This window comes from Cyprinus carpio, chromosome B1, assembly GCF_018340385.1.
Source record: "Cyprinus carpio isolate SPL01 chromosome B1, ASM1834038v1, whole genome shotgun sequence".
Classification (NCBI taxonomy): Eukaryota; Metazoa; Chordata; class Actinopteri; order Cypriniformes; family Cyprinidae; genus Cyprinus; species Cyprinus carpio.
Window position 1 is genome coordinate 2432018 of NC_056597.1, and position 25221 is coordinate 2457238.

Sequence of the window (25221 nt, forward strand, 5' to 3'; positions counted from 1 at the left end):
GGATTGTCAAAGTGGGTTATGGGGATAATAAAACGAGGATATTCAATCCAATTCGCTTGAAGACCCCCGCGCTTTAGCGGCATGGTCTCCACCTCATTAGAAAGCAAGGATGCTCACATCCTGTGTTCAGAGGTGACGAAATTGCTGGCAAAGGAACCATAGAATCGGTTCCTCCAGCTCAGAGCGAGTCAGGCTTCTACAGCAGTTACTTCCTCGTTCCCAAAAAAGATGGTGGCCTTTGGCCCATCCTCGATCTTAGACACCTGAATCGCACCTTCATGAAAAGGTTGTAGAGGATGACTACGCTGAAACAGATACTCTCGCAAATCCGCTCAGGGGACTGGGTATTTTCTCTGGACCTGAAAGGTACTTTCACATGCATACTTTCACATCCAAATAGCCCACCCTCACAGAGGATTGTTGAGATTCGCCTTCGAGGGAGTGGCTTATCAGTACACAGTCCTTCTCTTCAGGCTGTCCCTGGCTCCCCGCACTTTTACGAAGTGCATGGACGTGGCTCTTTCCCCACTTAGGCAGGTGGGAATCAGCATTCTCAATTAACTCGATGACTGGCTCGTGCTGGCCCAGTCAGAGGCAGAATCTATAGCACACAGGACCCTCCTCCTCAGCCACTTAGAACACCTGGGACTCAGGGTCAACTACGCCAAGAGCATGCTGCTCCCCAGCCAACGAATACCGTTCCTGGGGGCAGTTTTCAACTCTGCCCAAATGAGAGCTGTAGTCATGCCGGAACGTGTTCTGGCCATGTGGAAACTCGCGGCCTCCTTCAAAAGCGATGCAGCTCGCCCTCTCTAGATGTTTCAGAGGATGCTGGGCCTCATGGCATGACATGTTATCATGGACCAATGTCCCCTCAGAGGACTGGATGCTCCATCCACAGATAGTTCAGACAATCTGGGAGTTCTTCGGCAAGGCCGAGGTAAACCTCTTGCCTCAAAAGACAACTCTCATTGCCCAACTTATTATTCGAAGGTCAGGGACGGCTCCTTTACGCATTTCCCCTGATCGCCCTGATCCCACAGGTCATTGCACTTTCTGCACTTCCTTCCTCTGAAAAGGGGTTATCCATACTTTGCCCTGTCAGAGCTCTAAGATTTTTACATTGATTTTACTGTCAGTATGTCAATATGAGGTAGAGAATGATGAATATCTTACTGATGAAGTGAATATTAAGTGGAGACATGTAGATGTTAAGAGGCTGGTTTTGAGTTTAGGTGTCTGATGACCTGGGGGAAGAAACTCCTTCTAAGTCTCTCGGTTTTTGCCATCAGGCTACGGAAATGCTACAAGATGGCAGCAAAGTGAAAAGATGGTTACTGGGGCGGATGGAGTCCTTGATGATTTTAAGAGCTCTGCTTTTGCAGCGTTTGAGGTAGATGTCCTGCAGAGAGCGGAGAGCAGACCCTGAGATGCGCTCTGCTAAGCGCACAACTCTCTGCAGGGCTTTGCAGTCTTGACTGGAGCTGTTCCCATACCACACTGAAATACACTTTCTATGGCCCCTGGATAGAAAGTTTTCAGGTTTGCTGGGGAAACCCTGAATTTCCTCAGCTGTCGCAGATGGTACAGTCTTTGCCTGGCTATATTAACCTGTGTTTGGATGTGTGAAGTCCAAGTTAGGTCCTCAGAGATGTTTACACCAAGGTACTTGAAGCTGCTCACCCTCTCCATAGGGGTCCCAGTGATCATAAGAGGAGTATAGGGCCACTGCTGTCTCTTCCTGAAGTCAACAATCAGCTCTTTAGTTTTGCTCACATTCAGAGAGAGACAATTGTCCTCTCATTATTGTTGTGAATGAGGCCCAGAACCAAAGTATCATCAGCAAATTTGGTAATTGATGTGGAGCTGTGGTAAGACATGCAGTCATGTGTGTAGAGAGAGTAGAGCAGGGAACTCAGGACACAGCCCCCTGGGGCTCCTACGTTCAGGGTGATGGAGCTAAAGATGAACTGGCCTACTTGAGGTCTGCCGGTGAGAAAGTCTTGAATCCAGTTGCAGAGTGAAGAATTCAGGCCGAGGTCTATGAGTTTAGAAGCTAGCTTTATGGGGAATATAGTATTGAAAGCTGAGCTATAGTCGATAAATAGCAGCCTTATATAGTTCCCGTTATTGCTGTCAATGTGCGTGAGAGAAGAGTGCAGGATGTGAGAGATGGCATCATCAGTGGATCTATTTGGGCAATAGGCAAACTGAAGAGGGTCCAAAGTATCCAGGATGGAGGAGCAAATGTACTTTTTAACCAGTCCCTCAAAGATCTTCTTGACTATTGATGTGAGGGCAACTGGACGATAGTCATTCAGACAAGAGAGTTTATTGTTCTTAGTCACAGGGATGATGACAGATTTTTTTTAAAGGAGGTGGGAACCACCGAGGTAGCAAGAGACTTATTAAAGATGGATGTAAACGAATCAGCGAGCTGATCAGCGCAGGTCCTCAGAACATGGCCAGAAATCCCATCAGGTCCGGCTGCTTTCCTGACGTTCGCTCGCTTTAGAGCCCTCCAAACCTCGTCCTCCGACAAGGTGATTACAGTATTTTCACTGTTCTGACTGCTGCTTCCTGACGCGCTGATCGGCAGACCCGTGCTGCTTAGATTGTTTTCAAAGCGGCCGTAGAAAAAGTTTAAGCCAGCGACGGATCTGCTCTCACCTCTGCAGAGGATTTGTTTCCAAAAGCACAGATGGTCCTTAGTCCCTGCCACATATGTCGGGAGTCATTTAGCTGAAAATGAGACTCTATTCGTTCCCTGTATCAGAGTTTGGCCGCTCTTACTGCGCGTCGGAGAGCATAGCACGATGCTTTGTACTCGCACATGTTTCCAGACAAAAGACCCGAAACATGTCCCAGTCTACGTCATCAAGAGCCGCCTGTGGGTGGACCAGCGCGTCACCACCCTCTGCACCGGGGGTTCTTGAACGAGCCTTTTTTTATATTCCGGTGTGAGGAAAATGGCGACATGATCCGATTTGCCAAAAGCAAATAGGTGGATTTCTAGGTGGATAGTAGATGCTATCATGCTAGCATAGTGCTTAAAGGAGACACTCACTGCGTTATGCAATCAGTTCTGACAGACATAACACGCTCAAGCTCGTGAGTTAGTTTACTTGTTGGTTCTCGGCCCCTGGGGCACCGAAGTTGTACGAGTTCTTTGGAATGATTACCCAGGCTAGGTGTGACCTCGGTGAGTTCGGCCCGCTCTAGCGTTGGAGTTCATTATTAACTTCCCTATGGGCATTCTTGCTTATGGAGGTTATAATATGCAGTCGCTCCTCTACCATAGCATGGCGTGATTGTACAGTAAGAGTGAAGTATTGACAGGTAACTTACTTGGTTACTAATGTAACCTCTGTTCCCTGAGATATAGGAATGAGTACTACGTTCCTAGCCATGCTATGTTGCTGCACGACTCAGTCGTCGCTTCAGTCAAAGTAACCTGAGAATCCTGTGGTGAATGCCACTTATATAGGCAGATGGCTCCACTCATTCTGGCGGGCTCTGGCGGACTTTGTTGCCATAGGCTTGTGCAGCACCGCTGCCGACCCATTGGTTCATTTCTTTAATACACTGCACGAACAAATGGCCATGCAGTTTCACTGCGTGACTGAAAAAGGCTTGAGTTCAGGAGAAAAAAAGGCTTTTTTCCATAAGCATCTTTAGCAAGACACAGTACTCGTTCCCTTATCTCAGAGAACCAAGGTTACAGTAGTAAATGAGTAAATTTTCTTTATAGATGATGTGAACGCATTTATATATAATATGCCTGAATGTTAAACTAAATTAAACGTTTTTAAACAATACTAAGCACATAGTAGTCTACATAGCTTTTTTATGCTCATAGGAATTTTTCTGACTAATATTTCAGGCTTTACAACACAAATCATGAGCATCTTTCTGTTATGACAAAAAAATTAGTAATGCTCACCAGTGTAGGTAAAATAATCACATTTATCATTACATACCTTATGACAGTGGTTCTCAATTCCAGTCCTCGCGACCCCCTGCTCTGCACATTTTGTATGTTTCTCTCCTATCGATTCAGACATTTGTTCTATTCAAACATAAGTGCCCTGTGAAGTGGACATCACAGGATATCCTGCCATGATTCCAGTTTGAAGTGAAGATATATGTTCCGTTCAAAGGGCATTGAAGTGTGCGAGACGTGAATTTAAATTGTATTTATTTACAGAGGTATATTATGTCCCACTTCACGCTTCTCTAGTAAGTTTCATCTGTTTGTGAAGGCACTGCAGGCAGCGGCACAGTGCAAATCCATGAATGAATGTTCCGAGGTGAAGTAAACTTCAATGGATTTGGTTCTTTAGTAAGTTTAATGTTTTTGTGAAGGATTTGGACACTGGGACTTTTACTGGCAGTACTAGACGTATTCACAGACAGTCTGGCTCACACTAAACTAAAAAAAACTTTCAGAAGATTGCCAGTTCTGTGCTAATTCTCATGGCAATAATGTTTCTTTGAAGTTATCATCCTGGAATTTCTTGCACAGCCAACTTAAATGTAACCCTTGAAAGACGACCCAGTCTGGACTTCAACCCACAATCCCCAGCTCCGAAGACAGTTGCCTTATCCGTTTGGCCACCGGGCCACTTACACATGCCCACCCAGAGGCACTTATATACAGTCTGAGGCAATCTAAACTGTCAGAGTATTCAGCAAATTGCCAGTTCTATGCTAATTCTTAAGGCTGTAGTGTCTCTGATGCCATAATCCATTAGGCCACTGGGTTTATTCTCTAGTCCAGTGGTTTTCAATCCTGTTCCTCAGGACCCACCGCTCTGCACATTTTGCATTTCTCCCTTATCTGACACACTCATTTGAGTTCATGGAGCTCTTTCTCAATGAGCTGATGATCTGAATCAGGTGTGTAAATTAGGGAGCCATGCAAAATATGCAGAGCTGTGGGCCCCCAGGAACAAAATTGAAAACCACTGCTCTAGTCAATCCTTTCACAGACAGTCTTATTCGAGCTAAATTGACAGAGCTTTCAGAGAATTGGCAGTTCTGGTGGTTTGTTTTCATGGCTATAGTGCAACTTTAATCTTATCATCCTTGATTTCCTTGCACAGCCAATTTAAATGTAGCCTCTCAAAGATGACCCAGGTGGGACTCGAACCCACAATCCCCAGCTCCGAAGGCTGATGCCTTATCCATTTGGCCACTGGGCCCTTTGTGAAGGTCGGCCCAGAGGCATTCTTAGGCAGTCTGATGCAAGCGCAAATCTGTCAGAGCTTTCAGAAAATTGCGAGTTCTCATGTTTTATTGCCATGGCTATAGTGCCACTTTAAACTTATCACCCCAGAATTTCTAGTGCAGCAAACTTAAGTGTAACACAACAAAGACAACCAAGGTGGGACTTGAACACAGAGACTGATTCCATAACCCATTAGGCAACTGGGATTTTACTGGCAGAACCAGACGTATTCACAGACAATCTGGCTCACACTAAACTAAAAATTCTTTCAGAAGATTGCCAGTTCTATGCTAACTCTCATTTTACTTTGTCACAGCTATTGTGTCACCTTGAACTCATCATCCTGGAATTTCTTGCACAGCCAAATTAAATGTATCCCCTCAAAAAATGACCCAGGTGGGACTTGAACCAAGAATCCCCAGCTCCGAAGTCTGATGTCATATCCATAAGGCCTCTTTTTTCAGGTCTAACCATTCACAGACAGTCTTATGCAAGCTGAACTGACAGAGCTTTCAGAAGATTGCCAGTTCTATGCTAATTCTCATGGCTATACTGGCACTTTGAATTAATCTTCCTGGAATTTCTTGCATAGCCAACTTAAATGAAACTCATCAAAGACGACCCAGGTGGGACTTGAACCCACAATCCCCAGCTCCGGAGGCTGATGCCTTATCCATTAGGCCACTGGGCCCTTCCTCAAATCAACCCAGATCAACCCAGGTATTCATAGACAGTCTAATGCAAGCTACACTGACATCTTTTAGGAAATTGCCATTTTTATGCTAGTTCTCATGTTCCTTTGTCAAAGCTATAGTGTCACTTTGAACTTATCATACCGTATAATGTACTTTGAACTTATCATACCGGATAATGCCTTATGTATTAGGCCACTAGGCCTTGGGACCTGGATAACCAAGAGGCATACATAAACAGTGCGATACAAGCTAAACTGAAAGAGATTTTAGAAAATGGCCAGTTCCCAGCTAATTCTCATGTTTTGTTGTCAGGGCAATAGTACCACTTTAAGCTTATCACCCCAGAATTCCTAGCCAGTTCTATGCTAATTCTCATGGCAATATTGTCATTGTGAAGTCATCATCCTGGAATTTCTTGCACAGCCAACATAAATGTAACCCTTGAAATACGACCCAGGTGGGACTTGAACCCACAATCCCCAGCTTCGAAGGCTGATGCCTTATCCATTAGGCCACTAGGCCTCGGGACTTTGATAACCCAGAGGGATACATAGACAGTGTGATACAAGCTAAACTTAAAGATATTTTAGAAAATGACCAGTTCTATGCTAATTCTCATTTTTTTTTTTTTTTGTCATGGCAATAGCGCCACTTTAAGCTTATCATCCCAGAATTTCTAGTGCAGCAAACTTAAGTGTAACACAACAAAGACATCCCAGGTGGGACTTGAACACAGAGACCGATGCCATGACCTATTTGGCCACTGGGACTTTTACTGGCAGTACCAGACGTATTCACAGACAGTCTGGCTCACACTAAACTAAAAAAAACTTTCAGAAGAGTTTGCCAGTTCTGTGCTGCTAATTCTCATGGTTATGATGCCAATGTTTTTGAACCCAATCCTGGACTTATTCATCATCCTGGAATTTCTTGCACAGCCGACTTAAATGTAATCCTTTGCAAGACGACCCAGTCTGGACTTGACTTGAACCCACAATCCTGAGCTCCGGAGTCTGACGTCATACCCACAAGACCACTTTTTCTGGTCAAGTTCTTTTCAGACAGTCTTATGCTAGCTGAACTGACAGAGCTTTCAGAAGATTGCCAGTTCTACGCTAATTCTCATGGCTATACTGGCACTTTGAATTAATATTCCTGGAATTTCTTGCATAGCCAACTTAAATGAAACTCATCAAAGACGACCCCCAGGTGGGACTTGAACCCACAATCCCCAGCTCCGCTCCGGAGGCTGATGCCTTATCCCATTAGGCCACTGGGCCCTTCCTCAAATCAACCCAGATCATCCCAGGTATTCATAGACAGTCTAATGCAAGCTACACTGACATCTTTTAGGAAATTGCCATTTTTGTGCTAGTTCTCATGTTCCTTTGTCAAAGCTATAGTGTCACTTTGAACTTATCATACTGTATAATGTACTTTGAACTTATCATACCGGATAATGCCTTATGTATTAGGCCACTAGGCCTTGGGACTTTGATAACCCAGAGGGATACATAAACAGTGCGATACAAGCTAAACTGAAAGAGATTTTAGAAAAGCTGGCCAGTTCCCAGCCAGTTTCTCATGTTTTGTTGTCAGGGCAATAGTAACACTTTAAGCTTATCAGCCCAGAATTTCTAGCCAGTTCTATGCTAATTCTCATGGCAATATTGTCATTGTGTCATTGTCAGTCATCATCCTGGAATTTCTTGCACAGCCAACCATAAATGTAACCCTTGAAATACGACCCAGGTGGGACTTGAACCCACAATCCCCAGCTTCGAAGGCTGATGCCTTATCCATTAGGCCACTAGGCCTTGGGTCTTTGATTACCCAGAGAGATACATAGACAGTGTGATACAAGCTAAACTGAAAGAGATTTTAGAAAATGACCAGTTCTATGCTAATTCTCATTATGTTTTTTTTTTTTTTTTGTCATGGCAATAGCGCCACTTTCAGCTTATCATCCCAGAATTTCTAGCGCAGCAAACTTAAGTGTAACACAACAAAGACGTCCCAGGTGGGACTTGAACACAGAGACCTATGCCATGACCAATTTGGCCACTGGGACTTTTACTGGCAGTACCAGACGTATTCACAGACAGTCTGGCTCACACTAAACTCAAAAAAAAACTTTCAGAAGATTGCCAGTTCTGTGCTAATTCTCATGGCAATAATGTTTCTTTGAAGTTATCATCCTGGAATTTCTTGCACAGCCAACTTAAATGTAACCCTTGAAAGACGACCCAGTCTGGACTTCAACCCACAATCCCCAGCTCCGAAGACAGATGCCTTATCCGTCCTTTTGGCCACCGGGCCACTTACACATGCCCACCCAGAGGCACTTATATACAGTCTGAGGCAATCTAAACTGTCAGAGTATTCAGCAAATTGCCAGTTCTATGCTAATTCTTAAGGCTGTAGTGTCTCTGATGCCATAATCCATTAGGCCACTGGGTTTATTCTCTAGTCCAGTGGTTTTCAATCCTGTTCCTCAGGACCCACCGCTCTGCACATTTTGCATTTCTCCCTTATCTGACACACTCATTTGAGTTCATGGAGCTCTTTCTCAATGAGCTGATGATCTGAATCAGGTGTGTAAATTAGGGAGCCATGCAAAATATGCAGAGCTGTGGGCCCCCAGGAACAAAATTGAAAACCACTGCTCTAGTCAATCCTTTCACAGACAGTCTTATTCGAGCTAAATTGACAGAGCTTTCAGAATTGGCAGTTCTGGTGGTTTGTTTTCATGGCTATAGTGCAACTTTAATCTTATCATCCTTGATTTCCTTGCACAGCCAATTTAAATGTAGCCTCTCAAAGATGACCCAGGTGGGACTCGAACCCACAATCCCCAGCTCCGAAGGCTGATGCCTTATCCATTTGGCCACTGGGCCCTTTGTGAAGGTCAGCCCAGAGGCATTCTTAGGCAGTCTGATGCAAGCGAAACTGTCAGAGCTTTCAGAAAATTGCGAGTTCTCATGTTTTATTGTCATGGCTATAGTGCCACTTTAAACTTATCACCCAAGAATTTCTAGTGCAGCCAACTTAAGTGTAACACAACAAAGACAACCAAGGTGGGACTTGAACACAGAGACTGATTCCATAACCCATTAGGCAACTGGGATTTTACTGGCAGAACCAGACGTATTCACAGACAGTCTGGCTCACACTAAACTAAAAAAACTTTCAGAAGATTGCCAGTTCTATGCTAACTCTCATTTTACTTTGTCACAGCTATTGTGTCACCTTGAACTCATCATCCTGGAATTTCTTGCACAGCCAAATTAAATGTATCCCCTTCAAAAAATGACCCAGGTGGGACTTGAACCAAGAATCCCCAGCTCCGAAGTCTGATGTCATATCCATAAGGCCTCTTTTTTCAGGTCGAACCATTCACAGACAGTCTTATGCAAGCTGAACTGACAGAGCTTTCAGAAGATTGCCAGTTCTATGCTAATTCTCATGGCTATACTGGCACTTTGAATTAATATTCTCCTTTTCTTGCATAGCCAACTTAAATGAAAAACTATCCATAAAGACGACCCAGGTGGGACTTGAACCCACAATCCCCAGCTCCGGAGGCTGATGCCTTATCCATTAGGCCACTGGGCCCTTCCTCAAATCAACCCAGATCAACCCAGGTATTCATAGACAGTCTAATGCAAGCTACACTGACATCTTATAGGAAATTGCCATTTTTTCTGCTAGTTCTCATGTTCCTTTGTCAAAGCTATAGTGTCACTTTGAACTTATCATACCGTATAATGTACTTTGAACTTATCATACCGGATAATGCCTTATGTATTAGGCCACTAGGCCTTGGGACCTGGATAACCAAGAGGCATACATAAACAGTGCGATACAAGCTAAACTGAAAGAGATTTTAGAAAATGGCCAGTTCCCAGCTAATTCTCATGTTTTGTTGTCAGGGCAATAGTACCACTTTAAGCTTATCACCCCAGAATTTCTAGCCAGTTCTATGCTAGTTCTCATGGCAATATTGTCATTGTGAAGTCATCATCCTGGAATTTCTTGCACAGCCAACATAAATGTAGTCATTGTGAAATACGACCCAGGTGGGACTTGAACCCACAATCCCCAGCTTCGAAGGCTGATGCCTTATCCATTAGGCCACTAGGCCTTGGGACTTTGATAACCCAGAGAGATACGTAGACAGTGGTGATACAAGCTAAACTGAAAGAGATTTTAGAAAATGACCAGTTCTATGCTAATTCTCATGTTGTTTTTTTTTGTTAATGGCAATAGCGCCACTTTAAGCTTATCATCCCAGAATTTCTAGCGCAGCAAACTTAAGTGTAACACAACAAAGACGTCCCAGGTGGGACTTGAACACACAGAGACCGATGCCATGACCAATTTGGCCACTGGGACTTTTACTGGCAGTACTAGACGTATTCACAGACAGTCTGGCTCACACTAAACTAAAAAAAACTTTCAGAAGATTGCCAGTTCTGTGCTAATTCTCATGGCAATAATGTTTCTTTGAAGTTATCATCCTGGAATTTCTTGCACAGCCAACTTAAATGTAACCCTTGAAAGACGACCCAGTCTGGACTTCAACCCACAATCCCCAGCTCCGAAGACAGATGACAGATGCCCTTATCCGTTTGGCCACCGGGCCACTTACACATGCCCACCCAGAGGCACTTATAACAGTCTGAGGCAATCTAAACTGTCAGAGTATTCAGCAAATTGGCCAGTTCTATGTTAATTCTTAAGGCTGTAGTGTCTCTGATGCCATAATCCATTAGGCCACTGGGTTTATTCTCTAGTCCAGTGGTTTTCAATCCTGTTCCTCAGGACCCACCGCTCTGCACATTTTGCATTTTTCTTCTCCCTTATCTGACACACTCATTTGAGTACATGGAGCTCTTTCCCAATGAGCTGATGATCTGAATCAGGTGTGTAAATTAGGGAGCCATGCAAAATATGCAGAGCTGTGGGCCCCCAGGAACAAAGAAAAAAAAACCACTGCTTGAAAACCTAATCCTTTCACAGACAGTCTTATTCGAGCTAAATTGACAGAGCTTTCAGAGAATTGGCAGTTCTGGTGGTTTGTTTTCATGGCTATTGTGCAACTTTAATCTTATCATCCTTGATTTCCTTGCGCAGCCAATTTAAATGTAGCCTCTCAAAGATGACCCAGGTGGGACTCGAACCCACAATCCCCAGCTCCGAAGGCTGATGCCTTATCCATTTGGCCACTGGGCCCTTTGTGAAGGTCGGCCCCAGAGGCATTCTTAGGCAGTCTGATGCAAGCGAAACTGTCAGAGCTTTCAGAAAATTGCGAGTTCTCATGTTTTATTGTCATGGCTATAGTGCCACTTTAAACTTATCACCCCAGAATTTCTAGTGCAGCCAACTTAAGTGTAACACAACAAAGACAACCAAGGTGGGACTTGAACACAGAGACTGATTCCATAACCCATTAGGCAACTGGGATTTTACTGGCAGAACCAGACGTATTCACAGACAATCTGGCTCACACTAAACTAAAAATTCTTTCAGAAGATTGCCAGTTCTATGCTAACTCTCATTTTACTTTGTCACAGCTATTGTGTCACCTTGAACTCATCATCCTACAATTTCTTGCACAGCCAAATTAAATGTATCCCCTCAAAAAATGACCCAGGTGGGACTTGAACCAAGAATCCCCAGCTCCGAAGTCTGATGTCATATCCATTAGGCCTGTTATTTTTAAGGTGTACCCATTCACAGACAGTCTTATGCAAGCTGAACTGACAGAGCTTTCAGAAGATTGCCAGTTCTATGCTAATTCTCATGGCTATACTGGCACTTTGAATTAATATTCCTGGAATTTCTTGCATAGCCAACTTAAATGAAGCTCCTCAAAGACGACCCAGGTGGGACTTGAACCCACAATCCCCAGCTCCGGAGGCTGATGCCTTATCCATTAGGCCACTGGGCCCTTCCTCAAATTAACCCAGATCAACCCAGGTATTCATAGACAGTCTAATGCAAGCTACACTGACATCTTTTAGGAAATTGCCATTTTTGTGCTAGTTCTCATGTTCCTTTGTCAAAGCTATAGTTTCACTTTGAACTTATCATACCGTATAATGTACTTTGAACTTATCATACCGGATAATGCCTTATGTATTAGGCCACTAGGCCTTGGGACCTGGATAACCAAGAGGCATACATAAACAAGATGCATTATGTATTAGGTGAAAGAGATTTTAGAAAATGGCCAGTTCCCAGCTAAATCTCATGTTTTGTTGTCAGGGCAATAGTACCACTTTAAGCTTATCACCCCAGAATTTCTAGCCAGTTCTATGCTAATTCTCATGGCAATATTGTCATTGTGAAGTCATCATCCTGGAATTTCTTGCACAGCCAACATAAATGTAACCCTTGAAAAACGACCCAGGTGGGACTTGAACCCACAAACCCCAGCTTCAAAGGCTGATGCCTTATCCATTAGGCCACTAGGCTTTGGGACTTTGATAACCCAGAGGGATACATAGACAGTGTGATACAAGCTAAACTGAAAGAGATTTTAGAAAATGACCAGTTCTATGCTAATTCTCATGTTTTTTTTTTTTTTTGTCATGGCAATAGCGCCACTTTAAGCTTATCATCCCAGAATTTCTAGCGCAGCAAACTTAAGTGTACACACAACAAAGACGTCCCAGGTGGGGACTTGAACACAGAGACCGATGCCATGACCAATTTGGCCACTGGGACTTTTACTGGCAGTACCAGACGTATTCACAGACAGTCTGGCTCACACTAAACTAAACTAAAATAAACTTTCAGAAGATTGCCAGTTCTGTGCTAATTCTCATGGCAATAATGTTTCTTTGAAGTTATCATCCTGGAATTTCTTGCACAGCCAACTTAAATGTAACCCTTGAAAGACGACCCAGTCTCAAACTAAACAGGTGATCCCCAGCTCCGAAGACAGATGCCTTATCCGTTTGGCCACCGGGCCACTTACACATGCCCACCCAGAGGCACTTATATACAGTCTGAGGCAATCTAAAACTGTCAGAGTATTCAGCAAATTGCCAGTTCTATGCTAATTCTTAAGGCTGTAGTGTCTCTGATGCCATAATCCATTAGGCCACTGGGTTTTATTCTCTAGTCCAGTGGTTTTCAATCCTGTTCCTCAGGACCCACCGCTCTGCACATTTTGCATTTCTCCCTTATCTGACACACTCATTTGAGTTCATGGAGCTCTTTCTCAATGAGCTGATGATCTGAATCAGGTGTGTAAATTAGGGAGCCATGCAAAATATGCAGAGCTGTGGGCCCCCAGGAACAAAATTGAGAACCACTGCTCTAGTCAATCCTTTCACAGACAGTCTTATTCGAGCTAAATTGACAGAGCTTTCAGAGAATTGGCAGTTCTGGTGGTTTGTTTTCATGGCTATAGTGCAACTTTAACTTTAATCTTATCATCCTTGATTTCCTTGCACAGCCAATTTTAAATGTAGCCTCTCAAAGATGACCCAGGTGGGACTCGAACCCACAATCCCCAGCTCCGAAGGCTGATGCCTTATCCATTTGGCCACTGGCCCTTTGTGAAGGTCGGCCCAGAGGCATTCTTAGGCATGATTGCTGCAAGCAAGCGAAACTGTCAGAGCTTTCAGAAAATTGCGAGTTCTCATGTTTTATTGTCATGGCTATAGTGCCACTTTAAACTTATCACCCCAGAATTTCTAGTGCAGCCAACTTAAGTGTAAACACAACAAAAACGAAGGGAGAAGGGAAACAACCAACAGAGACTGATTCCATAACCCATTAGGCAACTGGGATTTTACTGGCAGAACCAGACGTATTCACAGACATTAGGCTCACACTATTAAAAAACTAAAAAATCTTTCAGAAGATTGACAGTTCTATGCTAAATCTCATGTTCATTTGTTACAGCTATTGTGTCACTTTAAACTCATCATCCTGGAATTTCTTGCACAGCTAAATTAAACGTAACCCCTCAAAAATGACCCAAGTGGGATTTGAACCCAGAATCCCCAGCTCCGAAGTCTGATGCCTTATCCATTTGGCCACTGGGCCCTTGGGACTTTCAGGCCCAGACCCTTTTTTTTGTTCTCAGAGAGTCTGTTGACAGACAGTCTGATGCAAGCTAAACTGAAAGAGATTTCAGAAAATTGCCAGTTCTATGCTACTTCTAATGGCTATAGTGTCACTTTGAAGTTATCAACTTAAATGTAACACCTGCAAGACGACCCAGGTGGGACTTGAACCCACAATCCAGCTCCGGAGAGACTGATGCCATACCCATTAGGCCACTTGGGATTTTACTGGGCACAACCAGACGTATTTCACACAGTCGGGCTCACACTAAACTAAAAAATCTTTCAGAAGACTGGCAGTTCTATGCAAGTTCTCATGTTCCGTTGTCACAGCTACAGTGTCACTTTGAAGTTATCATCCTTGAATTTCTTGCACAGCCAACTTAAATGTAGTGTCACTTTGAAGTTATCGACGACCCAGGTGGGACTTGAACTTGAACCCCAATCCCCAGCTCCGGAGTCTGAAGTCATACCTCATACCCACAAGACCACTTTTTCTGGTCAAGTTCTTTTCAGAGGTTGTCCCAGAGGCTTTATTGGGAGAGCTTTCAGAAGATTGCCAGTTCTACGCTAATTCTCATGGGCTATACTGGCACTTTGAATTAATCTTCCTGGAATTTCTTGCATAGCCAACTTAAATGAAACTCCTCAAAGACGACCCAGGTGGGACTTGAACCCACAATCCCCAGCTCCGGAGGCTGATGCCTTATCCATTAGGCCACTGGGCCCTTCCTCAAATCAACCCAGATCAACCCAGGTATTCATAGACAGTCTAATGCAAGCTACACTGACATCTTTTAGGAAATTGCCATTTTTGTGCTAGTTCTCATGTTCCTTTGTCAAAGCTATAGTGTCACTTTGAACTTATCATACCGTATAATGTACTTTGAACTTATCATACCGGATAATGCCTTATGTATTAGGCCACTAGGGCCTTGGGACCTGGATAACCAAGAGGCATACATAAACAGTGCGATACAAGCTAAACTGAAAGAGATTTTAGAAAATGGCCAGTTCCCAGCTAAATCTCATGTTTTGTTGTCAGGGCAATAGTACCACTTTAAGCTTATCACCCCAGAATTTCTAGCCAGTTCTATGCTAATTCTCATGGCAATATTGTCATTGTGAAGTCATCATCCTGGAATTTCTTGCACAGCCAACATAAATGTAACCCTTGAAAAACGACCCAGGTGGGACTTGAACCCACAATCCCCAGCTTCGAAGGCTGATGCCTTATCCATTAGGCCACTAGGCCTTGGGACTTTGATAACCCAGAGAGATACATAGACAGTGTGATACAAGCTAAACTGAAAGAGATTTTAGAAAATGACCAGTTCTATGCTAATTCTCATGTTTTTTTTTTTTTGTCATGGCAATAGCGCCACTTTCAGCTTATCATCCCAGAATTTCTAGCGCAGCAAACTTAAGTGTAACACAACAAAGACGTCCCAGGTGGGACTTGAACACAGAGACCGATGCCATGACCAATTTGGCCACTGGGACTTTTACTGGCAGTACCAGACGTATTCACAGACAGTCTGGCTCACACTAAACTAAAAAAAAACTTTCAGAAGATTGCCAGTTCTGTGCTAATTCTCATGGCAATAATGTTTCTTTGAAGTTATCATCCTGGAATTTCTTGCACAGCCAACTTAAATGTAACCCTTGAAAGACGACCCAGTCTGGACTTCAACCCACAATCCCCAGCTCCGAAGACAGATGCCTTATCCGTTTGGCCACCTGGCCACTTACACATGCCCACCCAGAGGCACTTATATACAGTCTGAGGCAATCTAAACTGTCAGAGTATTCAGCAAATTGCCAGTTCTATGCTAATTCTTAAGGCTGTAGTGTCTCTGATGCCATAATCCATTAGGCCACTGGGTTTATTCTCTAGTCCAGTGGTTTTCAATCCTGTTCCTCAGGACCCACCGCTCTGCACATTTTGCATTTCTCCCTTATCTGACACAGTCATTTGAGTTCATGGAGCTCTTTCTCAATGAGCTGATGATCTGAATCAGGTGTGTAAATTAGGGAGCCATGCAAAATATGCAGAGCTGTGGGCCCCCAGGAACAAAACTGAAAACCACTGCTCTAGTCATTCCTTTCACAGACAGTCTTATTCAAGCTAAATTGACAGAGCTTTCAGAGAATTGCCAGTTCTCGTGGTTTGTTTTCATGGCTATAGTGCCACTTTAAACTTATCATCCTTGATTTTCTTGCACAGCCAATTTAAATGTAGCCTCTCAAAGATGACCCAGGTGGGACTCGAACCCACAATCCCCAGCTCCGAAGGCTGATGCCTTATCCATTTGGCCACTGGGCCCTTTGTGAAGGTCGGCCCAGAGGCATTCTTAGGCAGTCTGATGCAAGCGAAACTGTCAGAGCTTTCAGAAAATTGCGAGTTCTCATGTTTTATTGTCATGGCTATAGTGCCACTTTAAACTTATCACCCCAGAATTTCTAGTGCAGCCAACTTAAGTGTAACACAACAAAGACAACCAAGGTGTGACTTGAACACAGAGACTGATTCCATAACCCATTAGGCAACTGGGATTTTACTGGCAGAACCAGACGTATTCACAGACAATCTGGCTCACACTAAACTAAAAATTCTTTCAGAAGATTGCCCTTTATGATGCACCAAATATTTTCTATGGGTGAAAGATCTGGACTGCAGGCTGGCCATTTCAGTACCCGGATCCTTCTTCTACGCAGCCATGATGTTGTGATTGATGCAGTATGTGGTCTGGCATTGTCATGTTGGAAAATGCAAGGTCTTCCCTGAAAGAGACGACATCTGGATGGGAGCATATGTTGTTCTAGAACTTGGATATACCTTTCAGCATTGATGGTGCCTTTCCAGATGTGTTAGCTGCCCATGCCACACGCACTCATGCAACCCTATACCATCAGAGATGCAGGCTTCTGAACTGAGCGCTGATAACAACTTGGGTTGTCCTTGTCCTCTTTAGTCCGGGTGACATGGCATCCCAGTTTTCCAAAAAGAACTCCAAATTTTGATTCGTCTGACCACAGAACAGTTTTCCACTTTGCCACAGTCCATTTTAAATGAGCCTTGGCCCAGAGAAAACGCCAGCGCTTGTAGATCATGTTTAGATATGGATTGCTTTTTTTTCTTGTTGATTTTTAGATGTGGATTGTTTTTTGAGCGGTGGATTGTGTTCACCGACAATGTTTTCTGGAAGTATTCCTGAGCCCATGTTGTGATTTCCATTACAGTAGCATTCCTGTATGTGATGCAGTGCCGTCTAAGGGCCCGAAGATCACGGGGCATCCAGTATGGTTTTCCGGCCTTGACCCTTATAAACAGAGATTGTTCCAGATTCTCTGAATCTTTGGATGATATTATGCACTGTAGATGATGATAACTTCAAACTCTTTGCAATTTTTCTCTGAGAAACTCCTTTCTGATATTGCGCCACTATTTTTCGCCGCAGCATTGGGGGGAATTGGTGATCCTCTGCCCATCTTGACTTCTGAGAGACACTGCCACTTTGAGAGGCTCTTTTTTTATACCCAATCATGTTGTCAGTTTGACCTAATAAGTTGCAAATTGGTCCTCCAGCTGTTCCTTATATGTACATTTAACTTTTCTGGCCTCTTATTGCTACCTGTCCCAACTTTTTTGGAATGTGTAGCTCTCATGTAATCCAAAATGAGCCAGTATTTGGCATGACATTTCAAAATGTCTCACTTTCAACATTTGATATGTTATCTATATTCTATTGTGAATAAAATATAAGTTTATGAGATTTGTAATTTATTCCATTCCTTTTTTACTCACAATTTGTACAGTGTCCCAACTTTTTTGGAATTGGGTTTGTATTTACCCCTGGCATTGATTCTGTATGCTCTTAGCAATTCAATAAAAAAAAAAAGAAAAGAAAAAAAACTTAAATGTAACCCTTGAAAGATGACCCGGGTGATAATGGCATAAATGACTGCTCATATTCCAGCATATGGAAGCAGTTTTCATTTATACTTCTGCGTTGTTGTCCGCGTCAATGTGCAGTACACATGCAGACGCTAGTCTGCAGTGTCCATGGGTATGTTGCTGGTTTTACCGGCAGTACCACGACAAAAGCCGAAGAAGAATGCTATGTAGTATAATAAATTATAAGACACTTCTTTGCTTTGACACAGTTCTTTGCTTTGTTTTATTTACATCACACAATTAGCCAAATAGTTAATTTTAAATACAAACTCTACATTTCAAACTGCTGAATACCTTTTTATTTTTATGGTAAATATATCAAAACACAGCAAACCCATTTCAGAATCGAGTCATTCGGACAAAACATTAGCACTACTTTTCTATCCAATAGGAACATATAGTCAATCATAGCACAGTGACTGTCAAAGTACTAACAGTTGATGGCTTTACAGAAACTGCATTACTTTCTTGTACATGTTTGACATACATGTTTCAGTTCTACCTGCATATAGACAATATAAAAATCCATTGTTTTTTGTAATTTAGTTACCTTCAACTGATCCCCATTTTAAATTTTCAAGTGTTGAATGTGTTCATTCTTGGCAACATACTGTCTAAAACTGAATGAGTCATTACTTTATAGAATGTACAATAGAAAAAATGGGCTCCTCTATGCAGAAATTCAATCTTGATTGAAATTGCTCTCCAGTGGGTGGGGGTTGGATGTGGATGGTAGCTAATGCCAATGATCAACAAAAATTAAAACATACATGACCTTTGGTTAGTATGCAATCTTGTTTCCATCACAGGATAAAAAACGGTAATTGTGAACTTTTTTATCTCACAATTTGGACTTCTCCAAATTCCAGATTCACAATTGCAAGAAATAAAAGTCAGAACTGTGAGATGAAACAAAGTCACAGTTACCCTTTACCCTTTATATTCCATGGCAGAAATAAGCTTTCATAGGTTCCACATGTGTAAGAGGGAAAACAGACAAACAAACAAACAAACAAAACAAATATACAGTCCAGCACTCAGTCATACACCCTGCCTTACCTTTTCTTCTCCCTTACCTATCTTCTTCTGATCCAACTACTCCTCTGCCTCCTCCAACTATTCCTCTTCCTCTCCCAGGCATTATTTTTTCTCTCTCTGATTCTTTCTGTTGAAACACCTGACTATTCCTCCAAATGAGACTGGAATCAGCTATTTCTAAATATTTTAGTGATCTGTTACTTAAAAATGCTTATCAGTTGTTACAATATTTTATATAGAGATATTTTTCAATACTTTTGAGTTGTTGTTGTTGCAGTAGTAGAGGCTTTACACTATATTTAAAGTTTGGAACATTAGGTCTTCATTTCAGTCATGCTGTGTTTAAGCATTTGTAAAAAAGATAAGAAAGATCTATGATTTTAGTATGGGGTAAGCCTGTGTGAAAATACAATTTAAGCATTTTAGAAACGTGTTAATTTACTGAATATTGTGTGAAAACAACATGAATTTTGTTAATTGGGTCACAACAGACTGATGTTGTGCTGATTGTGTATAGTGTTTTGAAAATGTGACTACAGATTGGACAAACAGATGTTAGCAATTAAAAAAAACTGTAAAGTGCACATTATAAACACACACCAAACTCAAGTACATACGGAGGAAGGGGTTCTAGCAGACCAATCACAGCGCTTGCGGTCCGTGTAGAATTGACGCGCTGATTTTTGGAGAGGTGCACGCCAGGCTACGGCGTAGGTTACAGTGTAGGGTGTGCGTCTATGCATACGCTACGGTGTAGGTCGAACGCAGAAGTATAAATCAGCCTTAATTCGCATCCATCAACAGAAACATACCTTAATGAACCCTGTTTGTTTTAGGTGTCATCTATAGCAAACCATTTTACAGATGCGTTGTCAGATTAAAGCTGAACCGCGGTCCTAGCACATGCCGAACCATGTGTGGAGAACTGTACGGTTAGAACTGTACGAAGCGTTCCATCACCACTACAGTTTTTCTCAGTCGCTTTGGTGCATTTCTCAAATCAGAAATGAAATTCTCAAAACTACTTGTACAACTCCCACATCATCTAGTCATTTGTACACATCCTAAAACCACTTTCTCATTCTTTTGAACAAGTTGCGATGGCTTTGGTACATTCATGCAATTGATTATGTTTATTTGTCTGCGTCTTCTGATTTAATCATTTTTGACATCTCAGTCTGAGTTAAACCTCTTTTTTAGCTCATTTTATACATTTTATAAGTGCCTAATAATTCTGCACACCTGAATATAAGGAGTTTTTCACTTCCAGCCTTCATGGACAATTATAAATAACTTATAAATGATGTGATTTCAAGTTTTCCTTTCTCTTTGGAGTGTTAAAAGCTGTAAGTGAATAGATGAGATCAATAAAGTTGCATAGAGTAAAGTCTTAAACCCAAAGAGATATTCTTTATAAAAGCTTGTCCACTCCCTCTTAAAACGTCTCGTTTAAACATGCCCCCACATGTCTACGTCACGATGTGGGAAGATTTGCATAACGTCACCCAATTGTTTAAGCCGTCACTGTCTGGGAAGATTTGCATAACGCTGTTGCTGCCGGCGCCATGTTGTGAAGACTCTGTTTTGTTGTGAAAGCGAAAATACTTTGGCCTTCCAAAAGAGGATACAACTAGAAATCAGTGGTTACTGTTTTTTTTCAATTGCTAACATCCTTTTGTCCAATATGTAGTCACATTTTCAAAACACTATACACAATTAGCACAACATCAGTCTGTTGTGACCATACCTTTAACACAATTCGTTGTTTTCACACAATATTCAGTAAATTAACACGTTTCTAAAATGCTTAAATTTTATTTTATATAAGGTTATCCCATACAAAAATCATAGATCTTTCTTATCTTTTCTACAAATGCTTAAACACAGCATGACAGAAATGAAGACCTAATGTTCCAAACTTTTAATATAGTGTAAAGCATCTACTTCTGCAACAACAGCAACTCAAAAGTATTGAAAAATATCTATATATAAAATATTGTAACAACTGATAAGCATTTTTAAGTAACAGATCACTAAAATATTTAGAAATAGCTGATTCCAGTCTCAGTTGGAGGAATAGTCAGGTGTTGATGCTCTTTCCATTACATCAACATAGAGTAAAAAAGACCTCTTTAAATTGGTTTTGTGGATGCAGAACAACACAAAGAATCAGAGAGAGAGAAAAAAATAATGCCTGGGAGAGGAAGAGGAATAGTTGGAGGAGGGAGAGGAGTAGTTGGATCAGAAGAAGATAGGTAAGGGAGAAGAAGACGTAAGGGAGGGTGTAAGAATGTGTGCTGGACTGCATATTTGTTATGTTTGTTTGTTTGTTTGTTTTTCCCTCTTACACATGTGGAACCTATGAAAGCTTATTTCTGCCATGGAATATAAAGGGTAAAGGGTAATTGTGACTTTGTTTTATCTCACAGTTCTGACTTTTATTTCTTGCAATTGTGAATCTGATTCTGAAATTCTGAGTCTGAATTACAAGATGTAAATTCGCAATTCCACGAACAGAAGTCCAAATTGTGAGATAAAAAAAGTTCACAATTACCGTTTTTACTTTTTTTCATCCTATGATGGAAACAAGCTTGCATAGTAACCAAAGGCCATGTATGTTGTAATTTTTGTTTATCGCTGGCATCAGCTACCATCCACATCCAACCCCCACCCACTGGAGAGCAATTTCAATCAAGATTCCAAATTATTGTCTGCATAGTCTGCATATTGTACATTCTATAAAGTAATTTCTCATTCAGTTTTAGACAGTATGTTCCAAGGAATGAACACATTCAACACTTAAAAATTTAAAATGGTTTTCAGTTGAATGTAACTAAATTACAAAAAAACAATGGAATTTTTGAACAATGAACAAACATGTAGAAGAAAGTAATGCAGTTTTTGTAAAGCCATCAACTGTTAGTATTTTGACAGTCAGTGTTTTATGATTGACTATATGATCCTATTGGATAGAAAAGTAGTGCTAATGTTTTGTCCGAATTACTCAATTTTGAATTGTGTTCACTGTGTTTTGATAGAATTAGTACATGTAGAAAAAGGTATTCAGCATTTTGAAATGTATAGTTTGTATTTATTTAACAAAATGTGGTTTTGGCCAGAAAAATTAACTTTTTGGGTAATTGTGTGATGTAGTTGTGTTGCTGTGTTAAGAGTTTAGAAAAAGTACTTTAAGTATTGGTAAACGCTTGTTAGCAATTGAAAAAAACTGTAAATTGTATTTATAATGCTGTTCCAGAACAGTTCAAATCAAATATTCAGATGTGTGCAGCACATTTTATGGAGGACTATTTCCTGATCCTGGGAGACTAGACTACAATGCCGGCGCTTCTGACTCACAGTCTGTAAGTAAGTTTACATATGTAAAGAATTAGCCACTGATGATACAAACGTGAGTTTTAAACTAGAGCTTGTTGTTTGTCATTTCTCTGATCACTAATGCAGACATGGTTTTATGTTTAGGCAGCGCGATGCAATGCAACGCTTAAAAAGACAGTATAAGTCATAATACACTATAATACATAATCACATTACATAATCTGAAATTATGTCCCCACTGCAACAAATGGCTTGTTTGTAATGGGTTTTATTGTTATTGTCTGACCGGGACACACATCACAGTATGGCAAGGGGTGTAACAATTCCGTCACATGCTTGAGGCATTCGAACAATCCCAATGCACTGGATAGCTGGCCAATCAGAGCACACCTTGCTTTTCAGACTGATGAGCTTTGTAAAAATCGACAGTTTCAGAAAGGCAGGGCACAGAGGAAAAACAATAATGTACAGTATGTGGAAAATCATGTGTTTTTTGATCCTGGCAGGGCACAGAGGAAAAACAATACACCAAATACACAAACTAATGTACTTTTTAGCAAAATCATATGACCCCTTTAAATAAAAAATCAATAGTAGTTATTAAGATTGATGTGGTTTGGAATTGGTAAAATGTGCTTGGAAAAAAATATCATCAGAATATCAGCGTGCCTAATAATTATGCACACGGTGTATGCTTGACTCTCTTCATCTACATGTCACTGTTTGAGTCCCTACTATGGTAAATGTTGGTCATGTGACAACATTACATTAAAGGGTTAGTTCACCCAAAAATGAAAATTAGCCCATGTTTTGCTCACCCTCTAAGCATCCTATGTCTATATGACTTTCTGTTTTTTATGTATTTTTGTAAGAAAAATATCCATATTTAAAATGCTATAAACATTTTTTATCACTCCTGCTGACTGTCAAACGTGCAAGACAGTCCTGCAGATGACGTAGGACGTATGTGTCGCGCGCGTGCCTATGATATATGCTAGTATCACAAGTTTGTTTACAGGAGCAAAGTAAGCAAAGTTTCCTTTGCATTTTGTCACCCCATGCATGGCCAAAATAAAATCATCTTGGACCAGTGTTTAATGAGAATAAAATAAAGGTCAGTCATTTAATCTATTGGCACAATGACATTGACATCCATCTCAATATAAACCGGAAACTTAAGTCAGTCGTAAATAAACCATTTAGAACCTGAATGAGAACTCACAGTTTTCTTCTTTCATTTAACAATACTTATTTTAATAAACAAATTGTATCAGAGAAGCACTAACTTCTTTAACATAAAGCCATGCAGTTACTCTTGGCTTTGTGTAGTACACAAGGATTTGTGTAGTTCTGCTTGCACAAACATGAATGTATACTATGTGTTTTCAGTGACTTAATATAAAACAAATACAAAATGTCAAAAGACAACAAAAATTCAATCCACGGCTCACTGTAAAAGCTACAGTGTAATGATGTGATGGATGACATCTGCGACAGCAACATTTTTACCTGTCTTTAAAATAATTATGTGGTCAGTGCATGCAATAGAAATGTTTAAAACTTACTTTTACTACGTAAACATCCAGCAGTCTAAAGAGTCCTTTTTACATAGAATTATAATGGTCTCGTCGAGAGAATAACTATTCGCACTGCACACAGCACTCAAAGTGAATGTGTCATCTTGCAGAGTGTTACCACTAAAATGCTTCATGTATGACAAATTTTACATGAATTATTCAGTTCTTTGTGAGCTGGGAAGAAAATATAAATGAATCATAAATGAGGCCTTTCATGTTTGCAGAATGTTTTGAAAATGAAGTCAGTGCTTCCAGGGTACAGAATATTCTTAGTTACTGACATACTTCCTGTGATAGATGGTTTGCTTCTTTCATAGTCATTCAGACCTTCCAACATGTCATTTTGAAACATGTCACTAACTAAACTAACTCACTAACTCATTAAATTCATGAAAATTTATTTTCAAAACCATATTAAACCAATATAAATACAGTATTTTTCTAACAACTTTTATTTTTAACTTGGTTTTTTAAGATGTTTCTCTTAACATAGTCTTATTTGTCATTGACTTTTGAAGGGATCAGCTTTTCGGCCTTCACTAATAAAGATGTGGCCTATAAGCCTACTTACAGTTTTTTCAACTGCTTACACACATTTTCAAAACTTTGCCTCTTTTTTTGCCTCTCGCCTCTCTAGTATGCTTTGGTCACGATGTGGACGTCTGGGTTCAATATTCTCATGTCCAGAAGGTTTTTCGACTTTCTTCATGCTGCTTCTAGAGTGATTCTGCCTTGTAATGGGCACTACTTTGCCCATGTTCTGAGCCTCAGTTGCTGTGGGGGATTTTGTCGGATGGCTGGCATGAGCATTTACTTTGGATGTTGTCTTGGTTTTGACAAGTGTTGTTTTGGGGCTACCGGTCTGGATTGCTTTCTCGACAACTCTTTGCCCTTCAGCTGTGTCACAGCTATCTGTCTCTGCTTCTTCAGTAGTTACAGATAGACTGACTGATTCTGGACATGCTTGAGTCACCCTTCTGGCAAGTGGTTCATGACTTGATGGTGACACAATGTGACAATCGGTGGACTCAAAATTGGAGGAAAGGGAATTGGTGTCCTGAATAACTCTTGGAAAGCGTTATTATTAAAGAGTTACATGGGGACTGGAGCCCTTTCTGGGCTGGATTCGGGGGCGGGAGCTGACACTGGAGCGGCCTCTGGGGCTAGTATGAGCTGAGAGCAGTCTTTTTCTCCTCAGATTCCTTTTCTGTTTAGTGGTGAGGAAGGCAGTTGCTGTCAGCTGAGAGCTTGACTTGGGAGTGTCCGGCGGGCTGGTTCTGGATCGGGGATGGACTATCTCCAG

At 41.4% G+C, this 25221-nt stretch overlaps 14 non-coding genes across 14 annotated transcripts; all 14 read right to left on the reverse strand.

Annotated features, from left to right (window-relative positions):
• Positions 1 to 5131: 5131 nt before the first annotated feature.
• trnar-ucg lies at positions 5132 to 5204 on the reverse strand. The gene has a single exon. It is a non-coding gene; the product is annotated as a tRNA-Arg (tRNA).
• Positions 5205 to 5848: 644 nt separating this feature from the next.
• Positions 5849 to 5921, reverse strand: trnar-ccg. The gene has a single exon. It is a non-coding gene; the product is annotated as a tRNA-Arg (tRNA).
• Positions 5922 to 6374: 453 nt separating this feature from the next.
• trnar-ucg lies at positions 6375 to 6447 on the reverse strand. Its single transcript has one exon. It is a non-coding gene; the product is annotated as a tRNA-Arg (tRNA).
• A 1222-nt stretch (positions 6448 to 7669) lies between these two features.
• trnar-ucg lies at positions 7670 to 7742 on the reverse strand. The gene has a single exon. It is a non-coding gene; the product is annotated as a tRNA-Arg (tRNA).
• Positions 7743 to 8749: 1007 nt separating this feature from the next.
• Positions 8750 to 8822, reverse strand: trnar-ucg. Its single transcript has one exon. It is a non-coding gene; the product is annotated as a tRNA-Arg (tRNA).
• A 645-nt stretch (positions 8823 to 9467) lies between these two features.
• Positions 9468 to 9540, reverse strand: trnar-ccg. Its single transcript has one exon. It is a non-coding gene; the product is annotated as a tRNA-Arg (tRNA).
• Positions 9541 to 9996: 456 nt separating this feature from the next.
• On the reverse strand, positions 9997 to 10069 carry trnar-ucg. The gene has a single exon. It is a non-coding gene; the product is annotated as a tRNA-Arg (tRNA).
• Positions 10070 to 11087: 1018 nt separating this feature from the next.
• trnar-ucg lies at positions 11088 to 11160 on the reverse strand. Its single transcript has one exon. It is a non-coding gene; the product is annotated as a tRNA-Arg (tRNA).
• Positions 11161 to 11805: 645 nt separating this feature from the next.
• On the reverse strand, positions 11806 to 11878 carry trnar-ccg. The gene has a single exon. It is a non-coding gene; the product is annotated as a tRNA-Arg (tRNA).
• Positions 11879 to 12332: 454 nt separating this feature from the next.
• Positions 12333 to 12405, reverse strand: trnaq-uug. Its single transcript has one exon. It is a non-coding gene; the product is annotated as a tRNA-Gln (tRNA).
• Positions 12406 to 13420: 1015 nt separating this feature from the next.
• Positions 13421 to 13493, reverse strand: trnar-ucg. Its single transcript has one exon. It is a non-coding gene; the product is annotated as a tRNA-Arg (tRNA).
• A 1171-nt stretch (positions 13494 to 14664) lies between these two features.
• trnar-ccg lies at positions 14665 to 14737 on the reverse strand. The gene has a single exon. It is a non-coding gene; the product is annotated as a tRNA-Arg (tRNA).
• A 454-nt stretch (positions 14738 to 15191) lies between these two features.
• On the reverse strand, positions 15192 to 15264 carry trnar-ucg. Its single transcript has one exon. It is a non-coding gene; the product is annotated as a tRNA-Arg (tRNA).
• A 998-nt stretch (positions 15265 to 16262) lies between these two features.
• On the reverse strand, positions 16263 to 16335 carry trnar-ucg. Its single transcript has one exon. It is a non-coding gene; the product is annotated as a tRNA-Arg (tRNA).
• Positions 16336 to 25221: the final 8886 nt, after the last annotated feature.